General features: G+C 38.6%; 1 protein-coding gene across 3 annotated transcripts in view; it reads left to right on the forward strand.

Annotated features, from left to right (window-relative positions):
• Positions 1 to 1,822: 1,822 nt before the first annotated feature.
• LOC122549926 (cytochrome c oxidase assembly factor 1 homolog) overlaps positions 1,823 to 12,184 on the forward strand; it is a 24,717-nt gene continuing 14,355 nt past the window's right edge. Inside the window, exons 1-2 of one of the 3 annotated variants that reach the window (XM_043690163.1) lie at positions 1,823 to 2,058; positions 11,082 to 11,167. The gene's annotated coding sequence lies outside the window, so the exon portion shown is untranslated. The remainder of the gene's footprint in view (positions 2,059 to 11,081; positions 11,168 to 12,184) is intronic. The other 2 variants (XM_043690164.1, XM_043690165.1) reach the window with 2 other exon arrangements.

Raw genomic sequence — 12,184 nt, forward strand, 5'->3', positions numbered from 1 at the left:
CTTAATAATTGATTAGAATATCATACTGTCGTGGTTTTGATACTAGCCTAGAATTAACTAGCAATTGTGGAGGTGTGATAGAAGGCAGAATGGGAAGTGAGAATGATTATCCACAGCTAATAACCTTACATTTACTAGCTGAAACTCACTTAAAAGCTTTTACTCAATCTGCCAGCTGCCATTTGGAAAATTGAGAGTCTGCCTGGTTGGTGTGAAGGGAGAACTATTGTACACGGATGGGGTTGAGGAACCAAAAGGAAAGCACCATGAGGTCACAGCACAGGGAGAGAGATTGAATCTCATGGGGACCAATTGGATTAAGACTGCAAGACCATAAGATACTGGAGCGAAGGAGGCCTCTACGATGAAGGGAAGGATGGCTGATCACAGGAGAGGATGTCGATTAGTTGGAGGGATGAGAGAAGAGCCTTGCTGCTGCTCCAGTTGGTCCAGGAGCAATGCTGGAAAATAACTTTGCTTTGTTCACATGCCATGTGTTCCTAAATATTTCACTAAAGTTAGTTAATTTTAAATAAAATTATATTAAGATAAGAAAGCAAATATTCAAGCCAATCTAAGGAACTTGGTCAGACTGAATTATCCATTTTTGAAATCCTCGCTAATTGTTACATTTATATATTTAGCAATAATATCAAATGTTACATATTGAAGAGGCAGCCAAAGTTTTAGATCTTTTAAAGTTGAAGATGAGCAGAAAAATATTCTGTGACTGGAAGTATCAGTTCCAGTTTTTAGTATCTCCTATTCGGTGAAAATGCTTCATTTTGCTGTGGCAGAAGTCTTTATGTTTATCAACTTCCTCTTCAAGCATGGAATATTCACTCAAGGGATGGCAAATATTTTCCCATGCACCTTTATTTTCTTCTGGATGGAATCTCATTAGATCAGTTTATTACATGTTGAACTATGTCAGAATGACAAAATGTAACATTTTTATGAGCTCATTTGAAACATTCCACCTCCAAGATTGCAGTGTTACCTCTGTAGTGCAATGTTACCTCCCCAGATTCTGTGCTAAAACCCTGTAGTGGGCCTTGTACCTACGTACCTACCTCCTAACTCTCTCAGAATATGATTTTTTTTTTTAAAAAAGCACTCTTTAAGATACCCATGTTTGTAGAATCTAGAAGATGACTGACTGGGCAAGAGAACAGTGAAATAGTTAAGTCAAGAAGTGACAAAATAAAGGATGGGTGATCCAGCAGGACGTAGACTGAGACAGTGGCGATGCTACAGAGTTTGGAAGTTCAGTCAGGATCAAATAGGATGCCAAGATTTGCAAACCGTCTGACTCAACCTGAGGCTATGGTCAGGTGGTATGGTTTCAGTTCTAGTGGAATCAGTGGCCAACTGTTTTTTTTTTGTGCAAACTCTATCATGACAAAGTCACTCACCTCATTGGTTGGGGATGAAATGTTACAAGAATAGGACAAAATCTGCTGAGTTGCAATACATTTGAAGTACCTAATCCAAATTCTGTTTGCATCTTTGACAGTGTCCAGAGTACAGGCACATTAGACACACTTAGTTGAATTTACGTGTCTTCAACTCGAGACACAATACATCAGAATTGAAGATTTAACACTTGTATATGGCAAAACCAAATTACTTTTACAGCAAAGTTAATCATCTTAACATGACTGAAGTTGGGAATCTGTATAAAGATTCTCAGGCATCTGAACATTTTGTAGCACATCAAGACAGAGTTGATCTGGAAGTGGCACTTAAAACTATGCTTAAAAGAAAATGTTTTTAATCAACCTGTTCATAAGATGTTACTTTATACCTCTGCAGGTGAAACGTGAACCGGGTCTCCAAGCTCAGAGGGAGGGACACTACTACTGAGCAATAAAGACAGTGCTTACAGTTGTGGTTTCCGATAGTGAAATGCATGGGTTAACACTGCTCAGTAGCATCACTTGCAGGAAACTGAGTCTCATGCAGAAAACTCTGAAAGGAAACAACTGTTTGTCCAAACATCATAAGCCTCAATATTTATCACTTTGCCTGAGCATTCCTTCAGGAAATTCAGAAATGGTAGTTACATAATTTTGAAACTTAAGCAGTAATTAAAGGTTTGTGAACTGTGCCACATTGTTTTTGGGAAAGACTCTTAGAACTGCAGAATCCAGCAACAGAAAAACAGGAAGATAAATAACATACACTATACATCATAATTTTCAATGTTCCAATCCATCCACTCTGTTATTTTCTTAATTTATAAATTGAAATATATTTAAGCCTTAATAATGTAGCAGTTTGCATTCATCCAACAATGCAGTTGTATTTTGTTGAGCTGATTGCAACCTGCAGTAATCGATGTTATATTCATCTGTTTTATGAGAAAAGTGTTTGCAACATAACATAGCTGATCCCATAATTACACTACAGTTTTGACTCTAGTGATATCTTTTGTTTTACAATTTCAAATTTATGGTGCTATGGTCCTCCTCTTGTAGAAATCAGCAATTTTGTGCTGGCTCTAAGTCCACCTGAAGAAGGTATTTTCTCATAAGCTGCAAAGTAAACATTCCAGTTACTTAGATGTTTTATTAATAAATTTACTGCAGCATTGTTTAATTATCAATGAATGGAAAAAGTTGTGGCCAGCATGTTTTCTTAGACATTGATATGCATAGAACACCTGGCAGGATCCTATGTGACATTTCCAGAGCTCAGTACTTCCAGCTCACAAATCAACATGCTTTATTTCATCAAAAAATGTAAACATTTTTGCCAGTAGAAGAAATAAGATGGAAGAGGCCCATAATATTTATCATAATCTGTTATTGGCAATATGATGACATTTTGCCGTGTTTATTCTGATTTTTGTCATATGTTTATATGATTGAATTTTTTTGTGTGAGGATTCTTTGCCTTTAAGAGTAGCGAGCTGAACTCTGTAGCTTAATCAGGCTGGACTATAAAGTCATAATTAAAACAGTAAGGATCGCATTCAAAGAATAGGTTGCTTTTAGTTAGGATTCAGCCTGAGGCCATGTATAGTCAGGGTACGTAATGAAAGAAATAACTGTACTTGACTATCATTATATAATTTACAGTTTGCTTGTGACCTCAATGTGTTCCTTTGCATTCATCCCATGTGATTTTCATAACTGCTGTAAATGATTGTAAACTGTTGACACTTTTTTCTTGCTTTCTCTTTCAATATTTGTGTCTGCCTCGAAAGTAGAAGCATAGGTATAGAAATTTTAAATTATTGTCAGCACAATATGTTCATGACAGAGTCTATGATATAACTGTCAAATGTGACTGCAAACCAAAAATTTCTGATCAGTTTCTAATTGAAAATAAACTACATTTGGAACAGGCACATGTGGGTTGGCAATACTGGGAAAGGTTCTCTTGACTTTGTAGTCCAAGTGTACAAAAGCACTTGGATAGCATCCCTGGATTTTGAAAACTACAAAGAAGTTTGAGTAACTGCTATAGCCAATTGTGGAATCAGGTTATTAGAATCTTGGAGCATAGTGGATGGAAAAGGTGGGAGCTGGAAGCCTACTTAGGGAGATGATGGCCTAGTGGTATGATCACCATACATTTAATCCAGAACCCCGGTAATGATCTGGAGACCCAGATTCGAATCCCATCGTGGCAAATGGTGGAATTTCAATTCAATTAAAAATCCAGTGATGACCATGAAGGTGTTGTCAGAAAAACCCATCTGGTTCACTGATGTCATTTCGGGAAGTAAATCTGCCAGCCTTACCTGGTCTCATTTTACACTGACTTAGGAGGTTGCCACCCTGTATGGTTTGTATTGAATTTTAGTCCAACTAACAATAATACTAATATTTCTGGCCTGGAATAAACCTTATTGCATTGCTTGCCATAGAACTGCGATATGGATTGTAACATGCTCTTACAAAGTGTTGCTTCCCATCACAACAGAAGTGTTGCTTCTGTTGTTCCAGATCTATTTCTTTCACAGCATAAGAGATCATCTCTGAGCAGCCACTGTTTTGTCTTTACACTTGGTTTGCATAAATGTTTCCATCTCAAGTTGAGATCATGCTTTATTAGTTATTTTCTACAATGATTCAGCTGAGACTGGGAACCTCCCAAGTAAAGGCAGAGTGATTGAATGTCAAAAAAGCAAGCTCAGTGTCATAACTGCAATGATGGGTAAAATGCATTATGTGTCCCTGCACACGAGCAACCTGGCAAAAGCATGCAAGTCATAGGTATTGTGTCGAAGGGCTGAAGTGTTGTCTGAATTGGTCGGAGAGCAGGCAGGAAGATCTGCTGAGACCAATGGATTGCCAGTGCCACGTTGTGTGGACAAAAGGTCGAAGAGAATAGTGGCCATGGAGCATGCAGAGATATTGTGATGAAGACATAACTGGATGATGGCTGGTGTAAACTATTGGCAAGCTGCCAGGTGTCAGCTCTGACTTGCTCATTGGGAATTTGCATCATTTTGGAAAAGGAGAGGAGAATTTGAAATAAGGCAAATTAGGTTAGAACGACAGACAAATGGATGTAAATAAAATAGTTTCAGCTCAATAGTGAATTCTGAAAACAGCATGTAAAGCTTAAAAGGAAAGTCAAGTATTTTCTCTGTGAGATTTTGATTTTTGTTTTCATTCATTCCCCATTCTCCCACCTTTCTCATCATTGTCCATGCCACTCCAGGGACAGAAACATTCCAGCCAATGGTGTGATTGTAAATGCAATGACAGCATGGAGACTGTTTCAAATATCTTTACAGGACAGAAACAAAATATTAGAACACCAAATCATTCTAGACTTATGAAACCTGAACAAACATATAAAAGACACCCATTTTAAATGGGATAATTTAAGCAATGCTGTATAATTCTTTACCAAATGCTATTTTATGGCCTCATGTCAAAGCTGTATACTATATCTGTTTCAAGACAACATGGAAAGTATCTAAAATTAAGATGAAAAGGGGCAGATTAGAGAATTACCAAATGCTCAGGACTGCAAAAGTGTGAAACCACCATTTGCAGCTATGAAGAACAAAAGTAATAATGTAGTATAAATATGTAATACCTTACTTGTTGCCAAAACAAAAAAAATGAAGACATTCAGAGAAATTGACCAAATGATTTCCCATTGTTGATGTACTGACTCAGCCCGGTTTTTCCATGCTGAAAATATGTTGCTGGAAAAGCGCAGCAGGTCAGGCAGCATCCAGGGAACAGGAGAATCGACGTTTCGGGCATAAGCCCTTCTTCAGGAATGAGGAAAGTTTGTCCAGCAGGCTAAGATAAAAGGTAGGGAGGAGGGACTTGGGGGAGGGGCGTCGGAAATGTGATAGGTGGAAAGAGGTCAAGGTGAGGGTGATAGGCGAGACTGGGGTGCGGGGGGAGAGGTGGGGAAGAAGATTGCAGGTTAGGAAGGCGGTGCTGAGTTCGATGGATTTGACTGAGACAAGGTGGGAGGAGGGGAAATGAAATTTTCAGCTCTGATCTCCAGCATCTGCAGACCTCACTTTCTCCTAGCCATAGTGAAGCCACACAGTGTCTAACTCAATGACTCGTCTCTGGTAAATACGAACGTTGTTGATCTCCTCTTGTGTTGAAATCAGAAACAGACATGAAGGTGACAATTGGAAGCCACCCACCCTGCACTGAGACTGAAGCCAGCCGTCTCTGGTTTCCTGACCTCACCGCCCCCACCCCAGTCTGACCTATCACCCTCACCTTGACCTCTTTCCACCTATCACATTTCCGACGCCCCTCCCCCAAGTCCCTCCTCCCTACCTTTTATCTTAGCCTGCTGGACAAACTTTCCTCATTCCTGAAGAAGGGCTTATGCCCGAAACGTCGATTCTCCTGTTCCCTGGATGCTGCCTGACCTGTTGTGCTTTTCCAGCAACATATTTTCAGCATGGAAAAACCGGGCTGAATCAGTACATCAACAATGGGAAATCATGTCTGACAAATCTGTTAGAATTCCTTGAAGAGGTAACAAGGAAGTTAAAGGACAGCCAGTGGATGTGATCTATTTGCATTTCCAAAAGACCTTCCACAAGGTGCCTCATAGGAGGCGCTAAATAAGATAAGAGACCTTGGTGCTAGGGATAAGGTGCTGGCATGGTTAGAGGATTGCTGATTGGCAGAAGGCAGACAGTGGGGATAAAACTGTGTTTTCAGGATGGCAGCCAGTGACTAGTGGGATTCCACAGGGCTCAGTGCTGGTACCATAACTAGTCACGTTATACATTAACAATCTGGATGAAGGAACTGAGGGCATTGTTAGGAAGTTTGCAGATGATACAAAGAGAGGTGAAGGGTAATATTGAGGAAAAATGAGGCTGCAGAAGGACTGGAATGGGCTAGAAGAGTGGGGCAAAGAAATGGCAAATGTGATGCAATGTGGGAAAGTGAGGTTCTGCACATTTGATAGGAAGTGTAAGAATATAGACTAGTTTCTATATGGGGAAAGGTTTTGGAAATCTGAAGCACAAAGAGTCTTTGGAGTCCTCGTGCAGAAATCTCTTAAGGTTAACATGCAGGTTCAGTTGGCAGTTAGAAAGGCAAATACATTAATTTCAAGAGTTTACTCTTACTAGACTACTTACAGTGTGGAAACAGGCCCTTCGGCCCAACAAGTCCACACCGACCCGCCGAAGCGCAAACCACCCATACCCCTACATTTACCCCTTTAACCTAACACTACGGGCAATTTAGCATGGCCAATTCACCTGACCTGCACATCTTTGGACTGTGGGAGGAAAACGGAGCACGCGGAGGAAACCCACGCAGACACGGGGAGAATGTGCAAACTCCACACAGTCAGTCGCCTGAGTCGGGAATTGGACCCGGGTCTCTGGCGCTGTGAGGCAGCAGTGCTAACCACTGTGCCACCGTGCCGCCCGGTGGCACAGTTCTGGAATACAAGAGCAGAAATGTGCTGCTGAGGCCTTGGTTAGACCTCATTTTGAATATTATGATAGATTTGGGCCTTGTATCTAATGGGGACATGCGTTGGCAGTGGAGGGGATCTAGAGCAGTTTTGCAAGAATGATCCTGAAGATGAAGGGCTTGTCATATGAGGAGTGGTTGAAGATTCTATGTCTGTATTCGATGGAGGTTAGAAGTACAATGACTGATCTGATTGAAAGTTACAGAGTACTAAGAGGTCTGGATAGACTGGACATGGAGACAATGTTTCCACTAGTAGCACAGCCTCTGAGTAAAGGGATGACGCTTTTAGAACTGAAATGAGGAAGCGGGTTTTCAGCCAGAGGGTGAAAATCTGTAGAATTTATTGCTGCAGAAAGCTGTGGAGGCCAAGTTATTGAGTGTCTTTAAGACAAAGATAGCTAGGCGCTTGATTAGAAAGGGGATCAAGAGTTATGGGGAGAAGGCCGGAGAATGGGATTGATTATAAAATATCAGCCATAATTAAGTGGTGCAGTAGACTCGATAAGCCGAATGGCGTAATTCTGCTACTGTGTCTTATGATTCTAAGAAAGACATTGAAAATATATTTGCAGCAGCAGTTTTGGAGACTACTAATAGTATATTAATGCCAGCTTTAATGAGGGAATCACTCTTGTAAGAAGAGTGTTGAATTAAAATTGAAGGCTTGAACTTTTTTTTTGGTATTTTGATTTGTTAGCAACAATCCTCAGGAGAAGGAAACTTCTCAGGACTGTACGCTTAATTTTCTACATGTACATGGATATATAACACATAAATAGATGAAGCAAAATGTTGGATATTATTGTGTGTCTTTTTCTTACGTGGAAGCAGTTAATAGATTGCATTAAAAAGTTACCGAAATAAAGGATTTAACTATATTCATTATTCGTTGAGTTAATAGTTCCAGATGAGAACTTTGCTTTGAAGATCTTGTATTATTTTGAGTGAATGTGTTTCACAAATAACAGGGAAAGATTAAGTGATCACTTACCTGTTCGATGTTTGATCTTTAATTTTATGAAATAGGTGGAGCGAAAGATTATGTAATCTCGACATCCTCGCCCCCATGATTTTTTATACAGCTTTTTTGTTGTATTGGAATGACATGGAACTTCATAACACACCTGCATCTAACATATATTTTGTTACTGGTTGCATGTACTGCACTTCACTGCCAAGTGCAAAATGAAATTCAGTAGTTGAGAGTTCATTAACTCTGCCCTCACTTTTAAAGCCAGTTTTGCATATGCGAACAGGAATTCAAGTAATCTCTGACTCCATCTACTTTATGACATCAAGATCAAACATGGAACAAGTAACTTCTTGTTTAATCTTTTGATTTTACTTGATATCCCCATGAGAAGCACCTTGGGATATTTTACTATATTAAATCTGCTATATAAATACAAGTTATGGTTGTTAAAATAAATGAGAATCACTCTGCCACTGAGTGAAAGTGACCTTTGTTACTGTGGGCGAAGGTGTAGAAAATCACTCTTATACAGTTTTAAAATGTTGGTTCAAATTCCAAATAGTCCTGCTTTCAAAACTGAGGAGAAAGTGAGGTCTGCAGATGCTGGAGATCAGAGCTGTAAATGTGTTGCTGGAAAAGCGCAGCAGGTCAGGCAGCATCCAGGGAACAGGAGAATCGACGTTTCGGGCATAAGCCCTTCTTCAGGAATGAGAAAAGTTTGTCAGTGAGAGAGGGACTCACTGAAATCTTTGTAGAGGGAGGAAGAGAGCTTCTTCAAGGAAGGCAGATTCGCAGTAGGTTGAAATCTTTGAGGAGAAAGTGAGGTCTGCAGATGCTGGAGATCAGAGCTTTCAAAACTGTCAAAGTATTAACCTAAGAGTTTACGTTAATGGGTTTTGCACAGATGACTGGCTATTTGACAATACCATTTTCTTCATTCTTTTCCTTTCTGCGATGTGGGTGTCTCTGGTAAGGCCAACATTTATTGTCCATCCCTAATAGCATTTTAACAGAGCAGCTTGCTCGGGTCATTTCAGGGCATTTCAGAGTCAACCACATTGCTGAGAGTCTGAACCCACATGTGGCCAGACTAAATAAGATTGACAGATTTCCTCCCTTAAAGGATATTAGTGAGCCAGATTGCTACCTTTTCTGGGCCTCTGGATTACCAGTCCTTTGACATTAGCACCATGTCATTGTCTTTCCTTTTGTATTGAAGAATTATAAGCAGAACCTTTGTAACGGTACAGTGGTAATAGGGTCATCTAGTATAATAGTAATGTAACTCTGATATTAGATTGTTAAAAGCCCTTGTTAGAAAATGGAGTCAGGTGAGTTTGTTTTAATTTCACTTAGAAATTGCATAGGGTATACAAAGACCATCCATTTGGCTCAAGAATCTAAGCAGACATTTACATCCCTCCAATTCCCCTTATCTAACTGTTCTCTCCATACTCAGAGGATTATCTAACTGTCCCTTAAATGCATATATGCTATTTGTCTCAATGAAACTCTTTGAAGAGTTTACTCTGAATTTCTTATTTGATTCTGTGGTGATCATCTAATATTGATGACCTCTGTAAAATGGAAACACTCTCTCTGTATCTGCTTGATCAACATTTTATCATCTGAAAAATCATCCTTTTCTGATAGATATAACCTTGCAGTTCTAGCAAATCTATTTTGTATTGTCTTTAGTGTTGTTGCATTCTTTCTATAATACATCAGCCACAACTGTCCATGGTACTTCTATGTAATCTGACCAAGATTTGATACAATTTTAGCAATTTTGTTTTATAACTTCAGTTCTATCTTTTTAGAAGCAAATCTTTGTGCTTGGTTTGTCTGTTCCTGGCCTTAAATCAGTGTCACTAATTTATTGATTTGTATATTTGAAATTATATATTCCTCCACTGCTACGCTCAAAGTAGATTTTTATTTTCTGAGTAATATGCAGCCTCCATTTTTTTTACCAAAATGCAATATATCGCACTTGCCAACATTAAAATTCATTTGACAATTATATGTCCATTCAGCAAGATTACTAATGCATTTTTGAAAAGATTTTGTGCAGTACATCTTTGTATTAAGTATCAATCCTTGCAACCTGTCCTCACTGGTCCTCATTCGCTAATCTAAATATTCTGTTGGGACTACTTTGTTAGTGCTTTGTTACATTGTGGTGAAAGGAATATTTTTAGGTGTGTGTGTGTGTCTTGTGTGTTTTATATGTATATATACATAACGTAAAATTTAGATTTCAAAATAAAGGCCAATGGGTATCTACGAGGGGTTTTCTTTAAAAGAACAAAATCGAACTGTTCTCCTGAAGCAATGACTAAATCCAGCAATTTGCCATAAAGCAGATCACTGTAGACCCTTGTGATGTTAATGAAAATATTTCTGTGCTGTTTTGTTTACACCAAGTAGGATGAACATATGAGGCCTTTAATTTTGGTTTTAGTTCTGAACATTCTAGGATTGAGAATTTTTAATTGAGTTCAGAAGACACCGCTGTTGAATTTAGAAGCAAGTTTAATTTCAATCTTAGAAGAAATACTTTCAGGGCAGTTGAAGCAATTCACTACCTCAGCAAGAGAGTGTAGTTTGTAGAGCTTCCAAATGAGGAAAAGTAGATTGGAAACCTGCAGGTTATAAGAACAGGGAAAGTTTGGACTGTCAGATTTGTGGAAAAGTTCATGTTAGCAGAAATGAAAAGGGCTCCTCAAATTGTCTTCACAGTCCACGGCAAAGAACCTGTCAAGAGTCAATTTAGTAGACTCTAAAGTTAGGATATAATTATTTTGGACTTGAGTTTTTGTAATGGATAGTGTCATGAAACAGTTTAAAACTTTGTTTTTCTATGTGATTTAAGATCATTCTAACTGTCTTCGACAATTATTTAGTTATCTTAGTTTGCTAGCTTTTTAAAATTCTTTGTTGTAATAATCTTCAGTTCTCTTTCTAAAGAAAACGTAGTGTCATGTAAGTATGTCTCGGTGACTAGCTTTCACATTAACTAACTCGGAACAAGTAAACAAATTATCTATCAAGCCTGGTTACATTGTGGGATCTGATCTGTCCAGTGGTAACATCAACTGGGGTCAGAACAACATCAAGTTGTGTGCAACTAAATTAAGTGTCTGTTTTCTGTTTTCAACTGACAGGTTCTGAAGATGAACTTCTAACTTGGCTGAAACAGATGCTTTCTTACTATCTAAAAATAGTCACTGTCACTTCAATAAAGTTTAAGGTCAGTCTCTTGAAGCACCATGGGTATATTTGCATTGCTGACATCTGGATTGGCTCTGCAGAAATAAGCATTGAGTTGTATTTTGAAAACAAAATGATAAAATGCTAAAAATATCGAGATCTTCAGCAATTGTGCAGAGAAGAGTTGATATTTCTGATCAGTGACCTTGCGTCATTTGTACTCGTTATGATTGTCCAAAACACCATTATTATCTAAATGTGTGTGGGTAAACCCATGAGTAATACCCAAGGAAATAGTGGTGAAACTGAAAATTGGGCGAATGCGAATTACAATACGATGATGGAGAGATAAGCATTTAGTGCCAAAAGGAGAATTGTATTCTTTAAAAACCATGCCTTTATTGCTACAATAATCCTTAACTATATAGGGTTCTACAAATGTACTAGATATGTAGCTGCATTGAGAATGACATCTTCTGGAATGGTTTAGAGAGAATTAAGTTAGCAATTTTAGATTCTATCAGTTTTAAAGGATACATGGAGATTAAATAATTACAGGATTGCAGCCCCTGGTTTCTGTTGGACATGCAGTGAGATAATGATAAAAGTGAAAAAAAAGTTACTAAAATACTTTAAATTTGCATCACGCTGTGATGAATACCTAGCTTGTACCAATTTCACAATAATTGGTTGGTATTGCAAGGTGTTTAAACATAATTTAGTTTATTTCATTATTATGAGTGGGAGTGAGTTGTGAAAATGTGAAGCTTATGTCGTTTTGTTTAATCAGAGGAAGTGAATAAGAAAATAACGGGACACTTACAGTCAAACAGTCAGGGCAGGCAGGGACAAGGTTGGACTAATAAATTAAACTGCATTTATTTAAATGCAAGGGGCCTAACAGGGAAGGAAGATGAACTCAGGGCATGGTTAGGAACATGGGACTGGGATATCATAGCAATTACAGAAACGTGGCTCAGGGATGGGCAGGACCGGCAGCTTAATGTTCCAGGATACAAATGCTACAGGAAGGATAGAAAGGGAGGCAAGAGAGGAG

This window comes from Chiloscyllium plagiosum, chromosome 5 (assembly GCF_004010195.1).
Source record: "Chiloscyllium plagiosum isolate BGI_BamShark_2017 chromosome 5, ASM401019v2, whole genome shotgun sequence".
Lineage (NCBI taxonomy): Eukaryota > Metazoa > Chordata > Chondrichthyes > Orectolobiformes > Hemiscylliidae > Chiloscyllium > Chiloscyllium plagiosum.